Source organism: Alosa alosa, chromosome 7 (genome assembly GCF_017589495.1).
Source record: "Alosa alosa isolate M-15738 ecotype Scorff River chromosome 7, AALO_Geno_1.1, whole genome shotgun sequence".
Taxonomy (NCBI): Eukaryota; Metazoa; Chordata; class Actinopteri; order Clupeiformes; family Clupeidae; genus Alosa; species Alosa alosa.
Genome location: NC_063195.1, coordinates 16,024,601 through 16,049,600, shown reverse-complemented (window position 1 = coordinate 16,049,600; position 25,000 = coordinate 16,024,601). Strand labels below are relative to the sequence as shown.

At 40.7% G+C, this 25,000-nt stretch overlaps 1 protein-coding gene and 1 long non-coding RNA gene across 4 annotated transcripts in view; both read left to right on the top strand.

Annotated features, from left to right (window-relative positions):
- Positions 1–163, top strand: part of LOC125298642 (pre-B-cell leukemia transcription factor 1-like) — a 14,252-nt gene extending 14,089 nt beyond the window's left edge. For all 3 annotated transcript variants that reach the window (XM_048249475.1, XM_048249476.1, XM_048249474.1), the window contains one exon: positions 1–163. This exon is cut by the window's left edge and continues 269 nt beyond it. The gene's annotated coding sequence lies outside the window, so the exon portion shown is untranslated.
- A 3,559-nt stretch (positions 164–3,722) lies between these two features.
- Positions 3,723–7,058, top strand: LOC125298665. Its single transcript, XR_007194246.1, has 3 exons — positions 3,723–3,945; positions 4,157–4,222; positions 6,886–7,058. It is a non-coding gene; the product is annotated as an uncharacterized LOC125298665 (long non-coding RNA).
- Positions 7,059–25,000: the final 17,942 nt, after the last annotated feature.

Genomic DNA, 25,000 nt, shown 5'->3' with positions numbered 1-25,000 from the left:
ACCACCTCACTGACTGGTGAACCAGGAGGCACCCGCACAAGGGCCGACCCAGGAGGAGGAGGCTTACGGAGGGAGCACTGGTGACGTGGACTCCTCATGTTACCATGAACACACATTAATAAAGAAAGATCTAAAAAAAAAAATGAATGAGTGACTTATTCAGTGAGTATATAGAGGAATGAATGGATGAGTGCATGTAAGTGAATGGAATGGAGGAGAGTAGGCCTACATGTAGTTTACACACGCAGGCCTATATCTCTTTTTTCCTAGTAGTTGGAGGTGCAGTGTTCAATATGACATGACAAAGTCTTCTTGAACAACTGGGCTACTAAAGAGATGTTAGACCAAGACATTCCTGGTCACATCGGTATAGGGAAATGGAAATCTACTTCTTTTTGGTGATTGGGAGTGGCTAAACTGTAGGCCTACCCTTATTTGACTTGTGTCAGGTCCCACCCTTTAGATTGACGGATATTTTTCATGCTACTGTTATTATTTTTCAAAACTAAAAACCGACACAGATGCTGTGTCTCCGTCGGTGTTTTTTCGAAGTAAAGGTAAATTGCCTATACCTGCCACCGCCATCAAGCCTGCAATGGTGACGAGTTAGACGGCAAACTTTTACTACAGCCTGGTAGCCTACAGTACGTAATAGCCTACCTAATACAGATCATTCGCATGAATGGTAAATAAGGCTACGTTGTGTGGAAACTTCGACATCTCTCGGCTCAATGTCATGTTGGGTTGTACCTACCTCGCAGTGTAGGCGATCATGAGTCAATAGGCAATGGATAATTTTACTCAAACTAATATAATTGTATTTCAAGCTACTGTCCTGTAGCTCAAACATCTTAAAACATAGGCTACACATACAAGTTAAGAGATTGATGATGCGGAAAGGCGACTGCAAAGATAATAGACTTGGTTTCACTTTCGATTTGGGAACTCCGTGGTCATTGGCCTTAGCCTGGAAGTATTCAAACTCATTCACAAAGTGAAATTATATAATTAAGGTGTGTCTGTGAGATTTTAGTGGCCTTAACCCAGTGAAAGTGAGGGGCGCAGAGACATGACAGGTGGGACGTAAATGACCTGGAAATGTAAACGCTAGGCCTATATGTGACTGCGTAATGACAATCAAAAACCACACGTTAAAATATGCTACTCGCAAGAATAATTCACTTTCAGAGGCTGCACCATGATACATTTTCAAACTTAAATGAAGATCTAAGTAAAAAAAGCTATTTTAAAGCAACATAGAAACTCAGAATGCAATGCCTATTTTAGAGATGAGTTCGAACTGAAAGCGATGTTTATTTATCACAAACAACCACGAGAAGCTTAACCTTTTCCTTAGGTCCTTCCTCTCCAGCCCCGCAAACCATGCTGGGCCTTATAGCTCTCACTATGGTATATACCCCGTTCTTACAGTATGAATACGTGAACTTTGTTTATTGAAGACTGTGTAACAGAATGGCTGAAGTAAGCTATTCATGTTTAGGAAAATATCCTTTGGACAGACATCAATAACCTCGATCAGTGAGAAACGGGTGTAACCAGCACACTTACTTTCCTATAATTTGCTGTGCAAACCCAGTTCGGGGTCTCCGATGGCGAGTCCATAATGCGCGCTGGCTGCGTTTTGATGGGTGCAGTGTGAGGCTACAGTGTACGCTTGGATTTAAAGATAGAAACAATGTCATCATAGCTTTCTAGAATAATCTATTATAGTTAATTTGGCAGGTTAGAATGATAAGAACAGACGAAGTGAGGGTAAGCGTGAAAGGCCTGTGCCTAGCTGACAATTGAGTGTCCCAGGCAATAATCCTAGGCCTACTCTATTAGCCTAGGCCTACAAAAGAAATCTGGCTAATCACATGTGTGAGGTATTCATTAGTTTCATCAGGTCCCTTGCCACAGGTGTTTAAAATGCAGCACCTAGTTTATGAATGCAGACTGCATGGTGTTTGATTTTATACACCTGTGGAAAGGGACCTGAGTTCGGAGCAGGGCAGAGGCGCGGACAAATCTGGGCCCCATCCGATAGGATCAGATTAAAAATGGTAACAAAACATAGATTCCAAATCATTTTAATAGGCTACTAGATTAGGCTAAGGATAGGGTAAATTGCTCTAAAATTCCCAACACTTAGCTTAGGCCTAGCCAAGAGGACATCATAACATTGATAAATTACAAATTTGACTCTTTCATGAAAAAAAAAGGAATTTTTTGACAGCAACACGTTTCAAAAAAAGTTGGGACGGGGACAAAAGTTGGACAAGTTGTGTAATGATGAAGACAACAAAAGAAGGAATATTTCACAGCTTAGGATAACTGGCACCATGACAGGATACTATGCTATCAATGCTATTCTGGTTGACTTTTAGTTTTGTTGCTACTGTGCATTAAAGGACAGGTCGATTAGGAATTCTGTATATAATTGGTGGTTGGCTTGGTCAGCACATTTAAAAAATATTGCGATAATGATCATTTGATCACCTGATCATTTTGGTCAGTATGATTGTGATGTTGTGGTTCACTTACATTGTGATTTCCCTACAGAATAAATCCATTAGGTGTTATATTCTGTAAGGGAAACCAATGACTGCAAAGCAGAGGCTACAACCCCAAAGGATTCTTCTGGTAGATTACAACCAGCAAGTCTGCATAGAGTGAGAGGTCAAGAGACAGAATATTACATGGCATGGCAGCATGTATAGTAGGCTACTTACTGCCTCTTTCCCAGCGTGCTGCTGATCCACTTCAGGGCAAGTAATGTTTCAACCTTACTGAAATATCATTATTCATGTAGATGTTAAATATTATCTGCAGAAGGATACAAAATGGCAAACTGGCCATTGACAGTAGCAGATTGGTAATTAGGAGAATCAGGAGAAGTTCCAGTCGGCCTTTAAAGTTTTGCGGCCATGCTGATTTCTGTGAAGGTTTTGCGGCCATGCTGATTTCTGTGAAGGGAATGATATTTTGCTGCACTCTCCAGCAGCCTGGAGTGTGCGGTCATAGTCCCTCCCTCTCTAGGGCCATTCCCTACAGCCCTGGTAATACCATGGTAACAACTATGATGACATGACATGCAGGTTATGAGACGCATATGAGATGGGTAGCCTTCAGACTATTAGAGATTTTAGATAAATGACCGGGGCATGTTTTAAGTAATTACATGGCATGGCAGCATGTATAGTAGGCTACTTACTGCCTCTTTCCCAGCGTGCTGCTGATCCACTTCAGGGCAAGTAATGTTTCAACCTTACTGAAATATCATTATTCATGTAGATGTTAAATATTATCTGCAGAAGGATACAAAATGGCAAACTGGCCATTGTCAGTAGCAGATTGGTAATTAGGAGAATCAGGAAAGTTTTTGACCCATGCTGATTTCTGTGAAGGTTTTATGCCATGCTGATTTCTGTGAAGGGAATGATTCTAGCAGCCTCGGCCCCTTTAAAGTTTTGGTAACAACTATGATGACCATGCTGATTTCTGTGAAGGTTTTTAAGTAATTACATGGCATGGCAGCATGTATAGTAGGCTACTTACTGCCATGCTGATTTCTGTGAAGGTTTTATTATCTGCCAAAATGCTGATTTCTGTGAAGGGAATGATATTTTGCTGCACCTCCAGCAGCCTGGAGTGGGAATGATATTTTGCTGCACTCATAGCCTGGAGTCCCATAGTCCCTCTCTAGGGCCATTCCCCACAGCCCAGGTAATACCGTGGTAACAACTATCACAATAACAATCTTATTTATCAATGCCTGCAGTTTTGGGGAACTACATCTTGGAAAATGAGTGTTCATATGAAAGAAGGGAGTCTCCATATAGAGGCTACAGATGAGGCCCATACTTCCTCTGTTAAAGCCCCCCCAAAGAGGAAAGAGGAAAGTACTATGTGTAGACCGTGGAAAGTACCATGTGAAACTGCAAGGTAAGAATTCTGTTTTGATCAGACATATTTTCCAGCTTGGACATACAACTTTGAATTTAAATTTTGGAACTTTTCGTTACAGAAGATACCAATTGCACTCTACAAGATTAAAGATAGTGTTGTACTATTAAATGTGTGAAATGAAATGGCAATGTAACCAATGTAATGAAACTACTAACTACTAAGAATACTATGTATTCTTTCTCTCCAGTAAACAAGAACTGCAAGCTTACATAACGAAGACCCCCTCAGCGTTTAATCGACGGTTTTTCAGAAGGTAGAACCTTTTGGAATGTATTGTAATTCATGAATTAACCTTCAACAGTGTACCAATGTGTAAAAGGAGAATTCCGGCGATTTTTGACATACATGTAGATCTCCATTCCTCGAGTTCACCAAGTACTGCTAAAGCATCCAGGCAGCTACAGTGCTACACTCTGGGGGCATGAACATGGGGGCTCATAAACATGCCCCCAGAGTGTAACACTGTAGTTGCCTGGAAGCTCTAACGGTTGTTGCAGCCACTCAAGCTAGATAAAAACGATTGTTTTTGGGGGGGTTTCGTACCGACAGTACTCGGTGACCTCGAGAAATGGAGATCTACTGTATGTCTATAAAATCACCTGAATTCTCCTTTAATATACATTCACACATTCATGCATGCTTGCCCTCTTAACCCTTAAAGGAGTACCGTCACACTGGTGTGACGGGAATGTTGAGAAATGAACGTTCTAAAGAATATCTGGGTTCATTGAATTCAACATAGAATTTTAGAACCTTCAATTGTTGCGGAACTTAGAATGTTCAAAAACCTACACCTTTAAGGGTTAAAAAACGTATTCCTGACCGGCCCTCAATAATAGTGTAATCCTATGCTTTTAAAGTAGCATGCCATGTCTACCATCTGGAGATTGGAGATTAAATTTAATGCTGGATGACATGGGGGGCCAGCTTCACGGCGGTACACATCAGTTATGTATGATGAATGAGCCTCCATGAGCAGCAACGAGTAACGGAATTGTGCTGTCCTTCTGCCTTGTCTGTGCCTTCCTTGCTCTGTACTAAAGTGTGTTAGTTGTGCAAAAGACAGACACAGCTTTTCTGCTGCTGCACAGTCGCCCAAGAGCAAGAGCCACAAGTAGTTAAGTTATACTGTATAGCCCTGTAGGAAGTTTCCATTGGAAATTTGTTCTCTGCATTTTACCCATCCAGGGGTAGTGTACACACATTCAAACACACACACTCAGAGCAGTGAGCTCACTAGGAGCACACCCACACTATGAGCACACATACACACAGAGGGCAGCCCTTAATCCGTCACCTGGGGAGCAGTTGGGGGTTAGATGCCTTGCTCAAGGGCACCTCATCCGTGGATGTGGATGTGGGAGAGCGTTGTTCAATCATTCCCCTCACCCACATTTTTCCTACCAGTCAGGGATCGAACCAGCTACCCTTTGGTCATAAGTCCAATTCCCTAACCAGTAGATAGATAGATAGATAGATAAGATAGATAGATAGATAGATAAAGATAGATATAGATAGATAGATAGATAGATAGATAGATAATAGACAAACAGACCGGCAGACACTGTTTTGATCCCCAAGGGGAAATTCAATAAGCCCCGGATGCCCCCCAGTAGTAGTAGACTCTGAAATAAAGCTTCATTATGGAATAAAGGGACACAAATGTGTTTGATAAATCAGCAATGCAGTGGTTGCGTCATACATACAAGGTGGATAGATAGTGAATGATATTGTAATGACTACAGAAGGGACCCAGGTGCGGGAAGCAAAGGAGTTTTATTTAGCGACAGTACAGAGGGAAGATCCACAGACGTAATTCAGTACAGTCCAAGTTCGGTACGCAGGCAGGGATATAACAGGCAAAAGTGTCCAAAGCACAATCCAAAAGGCAGTTCAGAAAACACGGTCCAAGTCGTAACAGGTCGGTCGAAATCAGAAAGCGGCAGTCCAATACAGAATCCAAATTCACAGTCGGGAAAAACAATCTGGGTCATACACGAAATATTCAATGCATATAATCACGGCTTAGTATGTTGAACAAGCTACAAACAATTCCTCACACTGAGGCCAGCCAGGAGAGTCTCTAAAATAGTCTACGGCTCATTAGTGCATTACTTTCAGGTGTTCAAAACTCCGGTGAGCCCGGTCGGCTCTGGAGGGGGCGTGCGACTGCTCTCCCTGTGGCGCAGCTTCGATGTTACAGATATAGTGGAACACTCAGATAAACCGTGGTAATATCAAATATTATAAATGAGGCACCTGCCAGACATGCTGGCTTTGGTGGGCTAACACACCCACAAGATGAACTCTCCCTCACAATATATTTTCCATTAGATTAAAACGCAATAAGCATTTCAGTTTGCCCTATTCAAGGCGTGATAAGTTTTGTTTGTTTGAGGGCAATTCCACGCAAAACCGTCACGTCCATAACGCCAACACAATGCCATGGTATGGTATGATGTGAATGATGATTACTTTTCTTGGTTGTAGAACTTACATGAAAAACTTTTCACATAATTATTCGCATCATACAAATACCTTGGCATTTAGTTGGCATTAAGGACGTGACAGTTTTGTGTGGAATTGCCCTTGTGTTTATTTTTATATTTACATTTATAAGCAGACGCTTTTGTGCAAAAAAATGTACATTACATTTTAACCAAGGACCAAATGAAACATACCAGAGAGGTATAGCTAACCTACTTCAGTATTCCCAGAAAAATTCCATGGGTTTCAGGGTTTCATTTTTGTTTGGGGGCTGCCCCCACTCTGTTAGCGGTTGTGAGGAAATGATTGCTGTATGTGACCAAAATATTATGGGCTTGACATCGCGTAAAATCCCTGACTGCACCTTTAATGTTTGGGAGATGCCTAACTACTTACTGTATATTAATTTATCTTATGTTGTTGACTCAGGGGATGCATCATTTGTGGCCAGAGTCAGAAGGATCCTGTACACATCCCATGTGGACATGTTTTCTGCAGGCAGTGCATTCTCCCACACCTGGAAACTCAGAGTGCAACTGGAGAGTACACCTGTCCTAACTGCAGACGTAGATATTTAACACGTCCAACATTGCAGGGTGAGAAAAAAGAAAATATATTTTTTTATTATGTTCGTTTTTCCAAACTGATCCTGGTTACTGCTTCAAAGTTATGAAACTAGTCTAAAAGCTCATTAAAGGAATTCTAGCATTTTTTAACCTGGGACCCTAATGATGGAAAGCAGTGAAAATGTGATGTTAGATCAATTTAAACTTCAGAAAATGTGATTATTTCCAAAAACCCTATTCATTTTCAGTGGTCACTTCCACCACCTTGTGAGGAGTACAGTAAGTCCATAAAAGTCGATTAGCGAATGCTTTGCAAACTATTCTTAATCGACACAAAAGGAGGAGAGTTTGACTACAGTACGGGACTTTTTCTTCGGAAGATGGCGGTGACTGGAGTAGCATAGTAATATAATGCCACAAAAAGTTTGCCACAAAATGTGCATAAAGGAGACTGATGCACCGAAATGACATTTAGCAGTATTGGGTTAATCTTTAGCATAATGGTAATTATGTACGCCCCAACCAGGAGGATCACAAAGAGCTTTATGGTAATTACTACTATTTGTATGAAATGATGTCCATGGGGAAGGGTGTGAGCCAAGTGGTATTTGTGACAGTTGTGTAAACACCCCCCCCCAGAGAAATAATGGATTTGAGTAAATTCATTCAAGTTTTTGTCATACCCAGGACCAGGCATCCCTAGACCCCTTTTACTGTGGCACGTGCCGAACTGCTGTGGCCCCATAAAATCTCAGGTTAAGCTAGTTCCTTTATTTAGCAGCGAAAAAATGTATTTAGAGAGTAATGGGGGAAAATAAATGTTGTCAAAATCCTCAAAGTCAAAGCAACAGAGATTAAAGCAGCAATGCAAAATTTAAACCGAGAGACACACACATGACGGTCAAACCATGGCGTGCATAGCCCATCCGTACACAAAGCAGTATAGGCTATCGACGTGCAAAACAAGAATCACAGTATTGCCAGACCAGCTGGCTATGTTCAGTATAGCCAACATGAATAAACTTTTTAATGAACATGAAACCTAAGAAAAATTTAGCGTCCTGAGTAGGTTATTATGTTAGTGCAAATAATATTACTAGATTAAGCCTATGATCTACATACAATTGATCAAATTAAAGTTGCACAGGTAACCACTTCTGAATAATTTCATGGAGTGCTGAAATGTATGCACCAATTCTGAACTGTGAAACTCATGAACCATACTTGTTGTGAACATATTGTAGTATTATCATAACCATTCTATATGGGTGTGCATAATTACAATTCTAAAGTGTTCTAAATAGTTACAGTGCACATATCTCCATAAATATAAATAAGTGAGTGAAATATTGTAATGTCCTCTTAAGATTGATGTATTTCAACTTTAAAATATAAAACTAATTCTGGGGACCATGCCCCGGACACCCAGATGGCGGGGCCTGTGCCCCAGTGCAGTTTTAGATCTATTGAAGCCAGTGATGCGATATCATAGATATAGAATTGTGGGGTAGAAAACACATTTTATCCCGTCACTTTTCATAATTCGCCCAAACCTGTGGCATACAGTAAGCAATTTTGTACTTGTAGGTTGTGAAAAGTCATGGAAATTACATTCAAGGTCATTAAAAAGGTTTTGAAATGTTGTCAGTGAAATTGGGTCGGAACCCTGTCTGCAGTCAGGCTTGCTCTTTTTTTGTCATAATGTTCCCAGCTGGAAAGATCTGTTTGGGTGTAGTGGATGTCTTAGGCACAGACAGTAGTGGATGTCTTAGGCACAGACAGTAGTGGATGTCTTAGGCACAGACAGTAGTGGATGTCTTAGGCACAGACAGTAGGCTCTTGCAGAGCAGCCAGGTTGAATGCTTCATTTCCCTTCCACCATTGTAGACGGCTATTAATATGATTATCTCTGCCGGCCTCTACCCCTAGCCACATCCTCCTCCCTGCCGGTCTACCCCCCAGCCACATCCTCCTCCCTGCCGGCCTACCCCCCAGCCACATCCTCCTCCCTGCCGGTCTACCCCCCAGCCACATCCTCCTCCCTGCCGGTCTACCCCCCAGCCACATCCTCCTCCCTGCCAGCCTACCCCTGGCTGGGGGGTAGGCCGGCAGAGATAATCATATTAATAGCCGTCTACAATGGTGGAAGGGAAATGAAGCATGGTTCCCCAACCTGGCTGCTCTGCAAAAGATAGAAAGATTAGCATATGTGGGTCTGGGGGGTCACAGAGAGAGAGATAGAGATATGTAGAGGGGGCAAGGCTCGAATTATCTTTTTGTCTTTAAGGGGGTCTCTCTATCTCATAAAAAGTCGGCACACCCCACGCATAGCCTAACAAGGTGATACAATTAAATAGCCTAGGCGCAAGTGGCGCTTTTGCGCCGTTTATGCGCACGGTAGGACTAGGCTTTGCGTTGACACACGCACACAACAGACAGAGATTTTTCATAGAAATTGATTCCTTTTCATTAATTTCAACATATTATTGATTGTAATAGTCCATATTTTATTTCAATTTCACAATACAAAGAAATAGACTAAACGATTTAGTCAGTGCCATTCTCAATTTCACAACGTAACTCATTTGACCCAGACCACCGTCTCAGATAGGCTATCCTCAGTGTCAACTGTATATTCTAGTAGGCTACTATAGGCTAATGTACACATATAACAACACCTGGGTGTTCAGTCGTCTTGTGTGTTGAACCGTGGAAAATTAATAGACAAACAATTTTGGAATTTGCACTGAGATGTTGTTGGGTAGCCATTGAATATTCCGCCATCAGAGATTGCTAACAGGTGTTTCAAAATGTCTGGGAACTTTCCAGAGCTCTGAATGGCAGAGGATAGCTACAGATCAGTTCACACAATCATTGAAGTAGGCTGCATTATGGGCCATAATTTATGGCTTTGTCAATCAACATAGGAGGTGAAGCGCAAGTTCAACAGCAAACAGGACTTTTCAGCACGTATCAAACCATGTAGGCTAGCCCAATGAATGCCTATGTAAATAGACAAAACAGTCGCATCAAAGCAGGGTGACTTCTTCAGACTTGTGAGTGCTGTCAAATCGATCGTATACGGTTTGCTCATATAGGCTAGTCTAGTGGTGTGGTGGTGAAGTGCAGTCATGCTGCGTTCAAGAGCGTAGGTTCAGGTCTATGTCCCGTAGTAGGCCTAGCCTATATTTTAATTTAACGTCTTTAATGGTAAGAGATCGCAAAGGGATGGGTGATGAGCGGTTGTTTAAAATTAAATTACAATGCCAGACACCTTCAGATATGAGAGACCCCCTAAGATTTTTGACTTTGTTGCTTTCATGGGAGCCAGTCCTCACTCTATGGGAGCTCGGCTCCCTCTGGCTCCCACGTAATTCGAGCACTGAGAGGGGGAAAGTGATGGAGAAATATACATTGAAGGAGAACAGACAAAAAGAGGGAATTATTATAGCAAGAAAAGAGAAATGAAACAGAAAGGGATCACAGAGAAAGGAAACGAGAGAGAAAACTAGGTAGAGATAGAAACATCAAATGCGATAGGTTTCTAGGTTACGGGGACGCTGGCGAGACACGCCGCTCCGTCTGGCATCATGTTTTTGTTTGTATTTATGTAATGTTCGTAATTTTATGTAATTGTCACAGTCACACCAGGTTCGGTTCCACCTCCCTGTCCTGAGTCTGTGGGCCGTGACCGTAATGTTCTGTTAGTTTTTTGTATTTATTTTTCTAGTTAAATGTAATCACTGTTTATTTATGTTATTTTTTGATCGTTTTTGTGTTATTCTTAGTCCTTTTTTCTGATTAACAAACTCGGCTGACACCATCAACGTCAAGTTAACGTTACAGCTTCCATTAGGCTGATGAGCGCCTTGGCTAGCCTGCCTTATGTCTCTGAAGTCCCTCATCTATCCGTGACACTGCACATCCAATGTCTTGACGGAGGGATTGCTCAGCAAGGGTGCCTAACATCAGTCTGCAAGAGATCTGCTGCTGCCACAACCACGAGCTGCGGCTGACATGCGAGCTGCCATGCTAGCATCTACCGGTGCCTGGAGTCTGGATTGAGTGCTAAGAAACTCTGATGACAGCGTCAACCATGAAACAACAAACAACAAACGGTCACTGTCTAGGACCACCGAGCTGATAATCAGCAGGGTCGCCCATCACAAATTCGGACTGTCTTGTCCTTCCAGTGCTCTCCAGAGCTCTCCAGACTGCCAGTGAATTCTCCGGGTTGGTCAGTTATAAAGAACTTTGTTGGTGTTGCATCGTGAAGACACAGCTGTGCGCAGTTTTCCGCGGGTCATCTTTTGCCCTTGGACATTTTCAGCCGGTTGGAAATTGGACTAATTTTATTTTTAATTTGTATTTATTTTATTTATTAATTTGTTTGTTTATGTCTTGGTGTCACGGGTACGCTGGCGACTACGCCGCTCCGTTCGCATATTGTCTTTGTTAGTCTGTGTCAATGTCTTATATGTGTAGCGCTTTGGGTTGCACTCTGTGCATGTTAAATGCGCTATACAAATAAATCTGACTTGACTTGACTACACATTTCCTTATGAGATATACAGACTTACGTGTTGTCAGATGCCTCTCTAAGTCCTTTGCCATCTGTTTGAGGTTCATCTTTTGCAAGATGGTCAATATCTTTTTCCCAGCTTCTGTGCTATACGCCTCCATCAACAACTCCACAATGTCATCGTGGTCAGCCTTTTTCAGCTTCGCCCATTCAATTTGGCCCAGGTCCTTCAGGTAGTATTTTAACAACTTAAACTTAGTCTTACTGAGATTCTCCAGAGTTTTCCTCAGCACTTCCTTTAGGGCTGTGGGGGGAAAAAAGGGATCACAGGTCTACAGTCTATCTAACGACAATGTCAACCTTGATACAATTGCACTACCCTATCCCACCCATAGTGTTCTATTTGTTTACAGATGTACAGCAATACACTTATACATAGCCATATTCCACAGCTCTTCATCAATGTTGGGAGTAATGCATTAAAAAAGTAATGTAACTACAGTAATGCATTGCTTTTTGCTGTAATGCAGTAATGTAAGGCATTACCAATACAATTTCAGTAATATTTTACTCGGTACAATTCTCAGTAACTGAAGTTACTTTGCTTTTTAATCCAAAATTGAGAAATGCTCAATTGGCACCAGAGAAGATTATCCAAGAATTAAAAAAAGTCATCTATGCTGGTCCTGGAATTTGATTGCCTAGATGACTGTAGAAAGGGAATTTGAGTTATCTCTGCCATTCATGCAACAGATCTAACATGGTTAGGCTATACTTCTCATTTCAAGCAGTGAGAATAACTAAAATGTTGCTTTTACAGACAAAGATTGTAGCCATTATTCTCAAACTATTTGCATTAAGTCTACACCACTATAAGTGGAAGGAAAGGCAACCAGCAATGATGAGAACCATTTAAAGTCAACATACAATTTCACTATAGCTATATATACTATAGTGTGAGTGACCTTTGGTCTTTGGGGCCTACATTGTCCCATGAGCCATAACTGCAACCAAATATATTGGTTTTTTTTTTGTTAGCCTTAAGCCTAGCTCAGTCATTATGCCATACCACATCACCTCCTGCCGTGTAATGAGCTGCACTGAACACATGAAGATCTATTGAGAACACCAAATCCATATTCCCTGTTATTTTGGTGAAAGTAATATAAACATAGTGTAATGCCTTACAATTCAAAGACAGTAATATTGTAATGTAACAAATTACTTTGAGATGACAGTAACAAGTAATAAATGATGCATTACGCTTTTGAAGTAACTTGCACAACAATGCTCTTCATACTATTCATCCTGCACATACACTTATTCTTACTACTCTTATAATGCTACTGCTTCTGCACTACAATGACAATAAAGTTGAATCTAATCTGTGCCTAAGACATCCACTACACCCGAACAGCTCTTTCCAGCTGCTGGGAACATTATGACAAAAAAAGAGCAAGCCTGACTGCAGACAGGGTTCCCACCCAATTTCACTGACAACATTTCAAAACCTTTTTAATGACCTTGAATGAAATCCCCATGACTTTTCACAACCTACAAGTACACAATTGCTTACTGTATGCCACAGGTTTGGGCGAATTATGAAAAGTGACTGGATAAAATGTGTCTTCTACCCCACAATTCTATATCTATGATATCGCATCACTGGCATCAATTGACCTAAAACTGCACTGGGGCACAGGCCCCGCCATCTAGGGGTGTCCCGGGCATGGTCCCCAGGAAGAATTATTTTCATATTTTAAAGTTGAAATACATCAATCTTAAGAAGGCATTACAATATTTCACTTATTTATATTTATGGAGATATGTGTGCTGTAACTATTTAGCACTTTAGAATTTTAATTATGCACACACATATAGAATGGTTATGATAATACTACAATACGTTTACAACCACAAAGTATGGTTCATGAGTTTGACAGTTCAGAAATGGTGCATACATTTCAGCGCTCCATGAAATTATGCAGAAGTGGTTACCTGTGCAACTTTAATTTGATCAATTCTATGTGGATCATAGGCCTAATCTAGTCATACTATTTGCACTAACATAATAACCTACTCAGGACACTAAGTTTTTCTTAGGTTTCATATTCATTAAAAAGTTTATTCATGTAGGCTATATCGAACATAGTCAGAGGCCTAGCCAGCTGGTCTGGCAATACTGTGATTCTTGTTTTGCACGCCGATAGCCTATACTGCTTTGTGTACGAATGGGCTATGCACGCCATGGTTTAACGCGTCATGTGTGCGTCTTTTGCATTGCTGCTTTAATCTCTGTTGCTTTGACTTTGAGGATTTAACAACATTTATTTTCCCCCGTTACTCTCTAAATACATTTTCGCTGCTATATAAAGGAACTTGTTGAACCTGAACCTGAGATTTTACGGGGACACAGCAGTTCGGCACGTTCCCCAGTAAAAGGGGTCTAGACTTTGACTTTTCCAAAACTTTCAATGAATTTACTCAAATCCATGATTTGAATTTAATTTTTTTGCTACTTGACTTCCCAATCATTTGCAGACTATTTTTATTTTACATAACTGTCGCAAATACCACTTGGCTCACACTCTTCCCCCTGGACCTGATTTCATACAAATAGTAGGCTATTGCATAATTACCATAAAGCTCTTTGTGATCCTCCTGGTTGGGGCGTACATAATAACCATCTAAACCCAATACTGCTAAAGGTCATACCAGTCTCCTCTATGCACATTTTGTGGCAAACTTTTTGTTGTCAGTATATTACATTACTATGCTATTCCAGTCACTGCCATCTTGCAAAGAAAAAGTCCTGTACTGTAGTCAAACTCTCCTCCTTTTGTGTCGATTAAGAATAGTTTGCAAAGCATTCACTAATCGACTTTTATGGACTTCCTCCTCACAAGATGGTGGAAGTGACCACTGTCATTTTGAATTTAAATAAAATTGTGTTTTCTGGTTCTTAAAAAAAACCCTTAAGAGAAAATGAATAGTAAATTTGGAAATAATCACCATTTTCTGGAGTTGAAAATGATCGGTAACACTTTACTTGACGGGTGAGTTCATAACATATTCATAGCAGCTGTCATAAACTGCACATGAAGCATTCACGACTGTTTCATGAGACATGACTCAACATTCATACCAAACCTTTCATGAATGTAGAAGACAGAACGACAGCAACTTGTCAAAATAAAAAGATTAAAGCAGTAACCAGAATCAGTTCGGAGAAACAAACATAATAAAAATATATATTTTCTTTTTTCTCACCCTTCTCTCTGAGTAGCCAAGGCAAATCGCCATGCTGGCACTGCTGATGTTTTTGCAGATGTTTTTGTGTTGCTGAGTATGGTTGCAATGCTGGACGTGTTGAATATATATGTCTACAGTTAGGACAGGTGTACTCTCCAATTGCACTCTGCGTTTCCAGGTGCATGAGAATGCACTGCCTGCAGAAAACATGTCCACATAGGATGCGGACATGATCCTTCTGACTCTGGCCACAAATGTTGCATCGCCTGAGTCTACAACATAAGATAAATGAACATACAGTAAGTAGTTAGGCATCTCCCAAACATTAAAGTTGCAGTCTATTTTGGTCACATACAGCAATTACCGGTATCTCCTCACAACCGCTAACAGAGTGGGGGCAGCGCCCAAACAAAAATGAAACCCTGCGTGGAATTTCTCTGGGAATACTGAAGGTAGGGGTTAGCTACCTACAGTATGATGGCGTGTTAGGGCCACACAGGAAGAAAAAAAAAATATTTTTGCCATGACGAGATTAAACTCGACATGTTGACTTTAAAGTCATTTCAACATTAAACTCGACATTTCGAGAATAAAGTTGAAATGTCATGTCGACTTTAATCTCGATGTGTTGACTTTAAAGTCAACATGTCGACATTAAACTTGAAATATAGTTTAAACATACAGTTTAAGCTATGTACACTTCCCACAACTCTAATATCTGACAACCATGAATGGTAGGCCTACTTCAATTAGTAGATAGATTGCTGCTACGTCTTGGTGAATGTCTTCATTGCCACTATCGTGAGGCGCGTAGCTATCTCGCGGTTATGGAAATACAGTACCATGCACTATGCCATTTATATAGCTAGAATAATACATGTTTCCAATGATATACTGTTTCTATAGTACAAAATGTTATTTTTTTATGTTATGTTATGTTATGTTTTGTTTTTACATGGGTAAGGCCACAGCACATCCAAATAAGTGCCCTTCATGACCCACAGGCCGTCAGTCTCCATAGGATAACATGGCAAAACTGATCTTTCTAAAACTGCTTTTCCATGTCTCACCTGCATAAAATATAGTATAAACACAGATATGTATGCATTCTTAGAATACATGGGGCTGCCTGGTGGGACGACAACTTAATTTCATTTGTCCCTCCATAGACATTTAGCAATAGCCTAGGCTGTTTTGCATCCATTACAAACAAACATGCAATGTGAAAGTCTGGGATTGGGGAGATCATTTAGTAGTCTAGTAGCCTAGAAATCTAGACGCACCCTAGCGGCAGCAAATTACATTTGCTTCCAGGGCTAGTCTTGCAACTCTCCGTTGGCTTGTGAGCTCCAGGCCAATCAAATCGTGTATAGTCGTTAGGCGGGCTTAACATAATGATTGATGGCAGTGTTGCAACGGTTTGGCTTGAATTCCCTGCTACTTGAAAACAAAGAAGATGGATGTTGCTGTTGGCCAACAGTATGACACGAGTTCAGCTTGTTTTAAGTTGGCAAAAGTTTGAACTAGCCAACTAGCTCCACTGGTGGGAAAACGCATGGGACTCAGCGCTGTCCTATTGCGTGCAGAGGGAATTTGAAAGACAACCGAATATCCCGCCCCTCGGACTGCGAACGGTGAGTGCCTAGACCCTACATTTTAATGTGGGTCTGGCTCGTCGGGCTAGTAGTCTAGGCTAATAAGCATGAAGTCGAACCTTAAGATGAAAAACACTCTTTAATCATAAAATAAATCAATAAACCACTAATGAAGTTTACTGTGAAAATTATCGCCTATAAAATGAAATTTATTCCCTATAACTCTGTGATAAAAGGACGTAACAGCAAAGTATTTGGCTGAGCAACGGAGGTTCATATGTTTTAAGTTTTGCCTAAATTATGTCTGTCTATCGTTGTTGCACTCGAAGAAAACTGGAATGTTTCGTTCGTCCTCCTTTTCGATCATCCCGGTTGTACCCTACCCTTTGGAGTGGTCGCTCTCCAAAGTTTGATGGACATGTCAAGATGAAATGTCGAGATTAAAGTCAATATGATATGATATGTTAACTTTATTCTCAAAATGTCGAGTTTAATGTCGACATGTCGAGTTCAATCTCGTCATGGCAAAAATATTTTTTTCTTCATGTGTGGCCCTACTATACATTTTGTCTTTTATTTTGTCTTTTTAATTATTCTTTATTTTTAAATGATTTTACCTTCTGTGTTTTATGTTTTCTTTTTTTATTATGATCTTCACCTTTTAAACTATTCTTTAACTATGGACCTATTACTGTTAGCTTTTGTTTATGTAAAGCACATTTGAATGACCTTTGTGTATGAAATTCGTTATACAAATAAAGTTGACTTGACTTGACTTGGAGATATATGTCAAAAACCTCCGGAATTCTTCTTTTACGCATTGGTACACTGTTGAAGGTATAATCATGAATTACATTCCAAAAGGTTCTACCTTAAGTAAGGCCATGCACCAGAACTTCCAGTTGAAGAGTTCAGCCATTCAACCTGCAAACCTTTCTGTTTACTGGAGAGAAAGAATACATAGTATTCTTAGTAGTTAGTAGTTTCCTTACTTTGGTTACATTGCCATTTCATTTCACACATTTAATAGTACACTAATTTAATAGTACACTATCCTAAACTTGTAGAGTGCAACTGATACCTTCTCTAATGAAAAGTTATGTACTTTATATTCAATTTTGTACGTCCAGGTTAGTCAATGTGTTTGATCAAAACAGAATTCTTACCTTTCAGTTACTTCAAGTAGTCCTTTCCTCTTTTGGGGGGCTTTAACAGAGGAAGTACAGGCCTCATCTGTAGTCTCTGTATGTAGACTCCTTTCTTCCATTGGGACACTCATTTTCCCAGATTTAGCTCCCCAAAGCTGTAGGCATTTCATTGATAGAAATAAAATAAATACAAAAATATTGTGCATGATGTAAGTAATTATTATTATTGTATTTATGTATTATTATTATTATAAGTATAAGTAAGTATAAGTATATATACTCTTTTGATCCCGTGAGGGAAATTTGGTCTCTGCATTTATCCCAATCCATGAATTAGTGAAACACACTCAGCACACAGTGAACACACAGTGAGGTGAAGCACACACTAATCCCGGGGCAGTGAGCTGCCTGCAACAACAGCGGTGCTCGGGGAGCAGTGAGGGGTTAGGTGCCTTGCTCAAGGGCACTTCAGCCGCGCCTACTGGTCGGGGTTTGAACTGGCAACCCTCCGGTTACAAGTCTGAAGCGCTAACCAGTAGCCCACGGCTGCCCCATATATATTATACATATTATTCTAAATTAAGTATACTTATACATGCCTTCAGAGTTATATTAAGCATAAACCATGATTTTTACATCATCTTAAATCAGCACTTCTATGTCATGGTATTTTTGTGACCATGATATATTGTTGATTGCATAGGCTTACCATTCAACAGCAAAAGTTACTCCTTGTTTTTCTGAATGGCAGACTAGTTGCACATGATGCAAATCAATGAAATTATGATGTTATGATGTTGCAATTTACTTAACCAGTCTTACTCAACACAAGGGACAATGCAAATCACTACAAACATTGTGTACAAATGTTTAAACTTAAATGGCGAAAAACTACATTTGTCAGATGTCCATTTCAACACACATAAAACATCGGAAGTAGGCCTATAGATATAGATGACAGTGACCAGGGGTAGAGTGATTTTAACTCCAGTGACAGATTGATGGGTGTATGAGCCTATTTGGCCTGATTCCTATTTAAGGGGGGAAATCTAAGGGTTAAATAAAACATGTTGCGAGTGGGCCTGGAGAGAGAGGCCTATGATCCAAAGAATTTATAAACAGTGAAATATCATGCCCTTATAGTCTGCCCGCAAAACTTTAGCGGCCGACTGGAAGTTCTCCTGATTCTCTTGATCATCACTCTGCTACTGTCAATGACCAATTTGCCATGAAACATTTTTTATCCTTCCACAGATGCTAACATTTAACATCTACATGAATAATGATATTTCAGTGAGGTTGAAACATTACTTGCCCTGAAGTGGATCAGCAGCACGCTGAGAAAGAGACAGTAAGTGGCCTATATAGGAGTGGAGCCAGGGCTGTCTCTTGGCCTCTATGCAGACTTCCTGGTTGTAATCTACCAGAAAAATCCTTTGGGGTTTGCAGTCATTGGTTTCCCTTACAGAATATAGCACCTAATGGATCTCTTCGGTCATGGCTAAATGTAGGCGAATCACAATGTAGGTGAACCACACACGTAGTAGGCCTACAGTACAAACAAATTCAGTCAGTATTGTGGGTTTAATACTATCCGTTTATGAGCCGACAACTGCAAAGTTAGTTTCCAGCTCATTAATGTTAGTAGAGGGTAGATATGTAATTGTATGATTTAACATCACAATCATAGTGACCAAAATATTCAGGTTATCCGCATTATCGCAATATTTTTTAAATGTGCTGAAAATGTTTCTAAGCCAACCACCAAAGATGGACAGTATTCCTAATCGGCCTGTCCTTAATGCACAGTAGCAACAAAACTAAAAGTCAAAAGAATAGCATTCATATAGCATAGTATCCTGTCATGGTGCCGAAGCTGTGAAATATTCCTCATTTTGTTGTCTTCATCATTACACTACTCAGGTCCCTTTCCACAGGTGTATACAAACACCATGCAGTCTGCATTCATAAACTAGGTGCTGAACTTTAAACACCTGTGGCAAGGGACCTGATGAAACTAATGAATACCTCACACATGTGATTAGCCAGATTTCTTTTGTAGGCCTAGGCTAATAGAGTCAGGATTATTGCCTGGGACACTCAATTGTCAGCCAGGCACAGGCCTTTCACGCTTACCCTCACTTCGTCTGTTCTTATCATTCTAACCTGCCAAATCAACTATAGATTATCCTAGAAAGCTATGATGACATTGTTTCTATCTTTAAATCCAAGCCTTGCACTGTAGCCTCACACTGCGCCTGTCAAAACACAGACAGCGCGCATTATTGACCATCGGAGACCCTGAACTGTTTGCACAGCAAACTAAGAGGAAAGTAAGTGCTGGTTACTCCTGTTTCTCACTGATCAAGGTTCTTGATGTCTGTCCAAAGTAGAACTAATGTAAGCACGGTAGAACTAATAGAACTAAGCACGGTGCTCACACACACACACATACATCACACACACACACACACACACACTACCTGTTGCCACTCTATCACAAGCCTGGACTACCCAGACTCTTAACTGAGGCAGCGGCTCATATTTTTTGCTTTTTGCTCTCTTCTCCTTTTCTAGCTGCCGTGAAACACTTTTGCTCTCATGAAACACTTTGGGTGTGTTCGAAACGGGTAAAGTTGCTGCCTTTTAAGATATCTAACTGGGGAGCAAGGCAGCAAGTGCGGTTCGAAACCGAAAAAACAAATTCTGCTGCCTTTTAAGATATCTTAGAATTCCCAAATAACGGTCATTTTTGAAGGCAGCATCGATGCACACTTCATGCTGCCTCCTACCCATAATCCCTTGCGGCAACGTCTGAAACAGCTGTGAAAGGTAAACAAACATGGCGGATGACATCGGTAATGGCTGCTGAATCTGTTTAAAATGTCATTTGTGTGATCTTATTTTGCTTAGATTTGCAGATTACAGATTAGAAATAAACAATTTACTATCTGATTATGCCATTGTTGTAACCATTAATAGCGTCTGGTCTGATATATCTGCAGGCCGTAAAACTAATTTATACCGTTAGCCTGCTAGCTTACGTAAGCTAATTTAGTTTAACGTCAGGCCTTTGCTAACGTCATACCGTAGTGTTAACCAAAGATTCTAGAGTGCTACGCTCATTTTTAAAAGATGCATTTAATCCAAAGTCATGTCTAGTGAGACAGTTCTTTATGTAGGGAGGGAGGCAGTAGGCAGCTGTCTCCCGTTTGGAACACACCCTTTGCTTGTTTGAAATGGACTCTTTGTGTGTGTGTGTGTGTGTGTGTGTGTGTGTGTGTAATGTTTAAGTGCATTTGTGTGTGTGTGTGTGTGTAGGTGCATTCATGTGTGTGTGTGTGTGTGAGAGAGAGAGTATGAGTACATTTGTGTGTGTGTGTGCGTGTGTGTGAGCGAGAGAGAGGGTATGAGTAGCCTACATTTGTATGTGTGTGTGTGTGTGTACGTGTGCCTGATCGACCGTTGGCGAGCTGATCACGCTCCAGTAGCTAGCAATTCCCCCTGCAGCTGCTACAGTATGTGAGTGCTGGAGAGAGGGCTAGTGCCCAGAGCTAAGTGAGAACACTGTGAGTGCTAGCGGAGCTGGCTAGCTAACGCGGAGTGTGAAGTGAGAACTCTGTGTGAGAGTGGGGAGCAGGCTAACTAGCGTTGAGCACTAAGTGAGAACTCTGTGTGAGTCCAGGGGTGCTCACTAGCATGGAGCGCTAAGTGAGAACTCTGTGTGAGTCCAGGGGTGCTGACTAGCATGGAGCGCTAAGTGAGAACTCTGTGTGAGTCCAGGGGTGCTCACTAGCATGGAGCTCTAAGTGAGAACTCTGTGTGAGAGTGGGGAGCAGGCTAACTAGCGTTGAGCACTAAGTGAGAACTCTGTGTGAGTCCAGGGGTGCTCACTAGCATGGAGCTCTAAGTGAGAACTCTGTGTGAGAGTGGGGAGCTGGCTAGCATGTAATGTAGCTCTAAGTGAGAACTCTGTGTGAGTCCAGGGGTGCTGACTAGCATGGAGCGCTAAGTGAGAACTCTGTGTGAGTCCAGGGGTGCTGACTAGCATGGAGCGCTAAGTGAGAACTCTGTGTGAGTCCAGGGGTGCTGACTAGCAAGAACTCTGGTTCCTTTTACCCCGCTGGTGTTTCTCTCACTCTCTTCAGATCAGATTTTATTCTCTCATCGCTCTCTCCCTCTCACACTGACACACAGTAACACACAGAGACACACACACACACATATAAAAAGATACAAATAACCCAGACACACACACACACACAGAGATACACCATCCCCAGCGCTACTTTGTATGTCTCCCTGTCGCTGTCACATTCTCTCCCATCCTCTCTCCCTTCCCTTGGCCTCTGTCCTCTCTTCTGTCCCTCTGTCCCTTTGCTCTCTGCCCGCACCATCTCTGACGTCACGCAGGCAAGGGGGAACTCTGCAGCTCAAATCTCTGTGTGTGTGTGTGTGTGTGTGCGCGCACATGTGTGTTTTTTTGATTGGACACTTTTTGGATGGAGAACAATACAGACCGAACGGACTGGATCTGGAGGAACTCCTGGAACGCTGGTTATTTTTTCGGCAAGCAAAGAGGAATATCTGCACCTTTTCTCTGTGGACGTGTCATAGATTTGTCTGAACATATTTGGATGTGTGTGTGCCGTGCTTGTCCCCGTGGTGATCTTTCTCGTGTTTCTTATGTTTCTATTCTGCTTTAAAATAGTTTTTTTACTTAGATCTTTATTTAAGTTTGAAAATGTAGCCTACCTCCTACACCAGGGGTGGGCAAACTTTTTGGCTCAAGGGCCACATTGGGTTTCGAAAATTGGCACAACAACCCCCCCACGCCACACGTATAAAAAAATACATTTTTTATAGCCTATAATTTAGTATGAAAAGTATTTGTTTTAAAATATTAATTGCTTAAAAATACTGCTAATTTTATGCTGTTTAACAAATGTATAAATTGTGCACTGTCGCTTTAAGACAGTCACTTTAATTCACGTTTATTACAGTGCATGAAAATGCACTGTACTGTTATTCCAAGGCTTTTTACAGTGCATGAAAATGCACTGTACTGTTCTTCCTAGGCTTCTTCTTATTCTTCTTCTTCTAACGCAGTTAATGCAGCTTAAACCGTTTAACGTAGAAACTTCATTCAAACTATGTTACGTAGGTCTTACTTAGGACATGTGGGCTTTGTATTTTTAAACTTTGTAACTTTTATACTTTTTAAACTATTAATTAAAAGCTAGTCAAAATTTCCCCATAGACTTAACATGGGCTGATGACATCACAATAGAGCCGTTAAGCAATTAAAGTCCTATGGCAGGTGTTCGGGCCACCTGGACCAACTGCCAGTCTCAGGCTTTAAGCATACAAACTGGCCCTATTAAGACTACACATCCTGTTCAACTGCTTCCTCTGCCAAAAACTGTTTCAAAATAAAAGTCCTCACTACAATATTTCACTGTTAAACAATTTAACCCTTTAAACTACTGAACTTTTTAACTGTTCAGCCATTGTAACTGTTACTTGTCATCAACTATGACTCCTACCCACTGTAGCTAGTTAGCTAAGTCACATGGTTAACATAGTTAGCATGCTAGCATGTTAGCATGCTAGTTAGCATTTTTAACAAAACTGCTAAAAATGATTAGCTAAGTTAGCTAAGTAACTTGGTTAGCATAGTTAGCATGCTAGTTAGAATTTTTAGGAAAACTGCTAAAAATGATTAGCTAAGTCACATGGTTAGCATAGTTAGCATGCTAGCATGCTAGTTAGCATTTTTAGCAAAACTGCTTAAAATGATTAGCTAAGTATCATGGTTAGCATAGTTAGCATGCTAACATGTTAACATGCTAGTTAGCATTTTTAGCAAAACTGCTTAAAATGATTAGCTAAGTCAGCTAAGTAACATGGTTAGCATACTTAGCATTTTAACATTGTTAGCATGCTAGTTAGCATAGTAACTTGGTTAACATTATTATCTTTGTTAATATAGTTAGCATAACTGCTAGCAAACATTAGAGCCATTCCAAGTGTCAGTTATCGTCAACTATCTACCTAAATAATTTAACCATTTAAACTATCCACTTATTTAACCGTTCAATCATTCCAACTATATTAAACCTTATCTACCAAGTAAATTATTTACCTATATAAACTATCCACCTATTTAACTGTTGAGTCATTCCAACTATATTAAACCTCATCTACCTAGCAACCAATATAGTTTGTTTTTACTCTGTATGATATTTGACATCATATTTTTTGCATTTTCATGCACTGTATTTCCTTCAGGAAATGCTTTTCTAGTTTCTCAATGATCTTCTGCCTGCTCCGCTATGGCTAGTGCTGTACCTATACGGCTGGGCCCTCTCACAGTTTTTAAATGGTCAGTAGTGGGAACTACTGTTGCCTTCATGATTTCCTTTTAAAACTTTCTTATAAGAAGCAGATATCAATTATCAACAATCACAAGCCAGCTGGAACCTGCGCTCTCTCTCCCTCTCGTGAGTGCAGACGTGTTCCCAATTAAATGGATTGCATAATGCTCACGTTAGATCTGCTGCAAAGGAGATAACTAAGAGTTAACTTAGTTTAACATGATGTTATCTCTATTTAACATGATGTTTTGACATTGACATTGTAAACGTTATCTAAGGAGAGTGAAAAGCAGTTTGCAGTAGAGCTAACCAACGTCGTCTCTATCGCAGGAAAAAAATAGCGAGCAGCCTGATAACTAAATGAAATGCTCGGCGGGCCGGATGAAAGTGTTTGTCGGGCCGGATCCGGCAGTTTGCCCACCCCTGTCCTACACCGAGGTAGGAGGTAGCCTAACCTGACACGTTGAGTGTTGACACACCAAAAACGATAACTATAAAGGCCCATTCACACCAAAAACGATAACTATAAATAAATATCGTTCTCGTTAATATGAATGACGACGTTCACACATAAACTATAACGATAACGACATGAAGAACAATATCGTTGGGGATCACTTTCAGAGCGATTTTCGCAATGATAAAATGCTAATAGCCAATCAGAACCCATCGAATTTTAGCCCTCACATTTATTAACACAATGAGAGACTTTGTTTATCGTTGTTCAGTGTGAACGCTTTTATCGTTATGGTTATAGTTATCGTTATCGTTCTTGGTGTGAATGGGCCTTTAGCCTACCATTCATGCGAATGATCTGTATTAGGTAGGCTACATTAGGCTACACGTAGGTCTACCATAGGCTACCATGCTGTAGTGAAAGTTTGCCAAAATAACTTTTAAGCCGATGGCTAGGGTAGGCCTACTTACCGTCTAACTCGTCACCATTGCAGACTTGATGGCGGTGGCAGGCAATGTACCTTAACTTCGGAAAAAAACACCGACGGACACGCAGCATCTGTGTCGGTTTTCTAAATGCTGGGACCTGGTGTGAAATAATGACACAAGTCAAATAATGGTAGGCCTA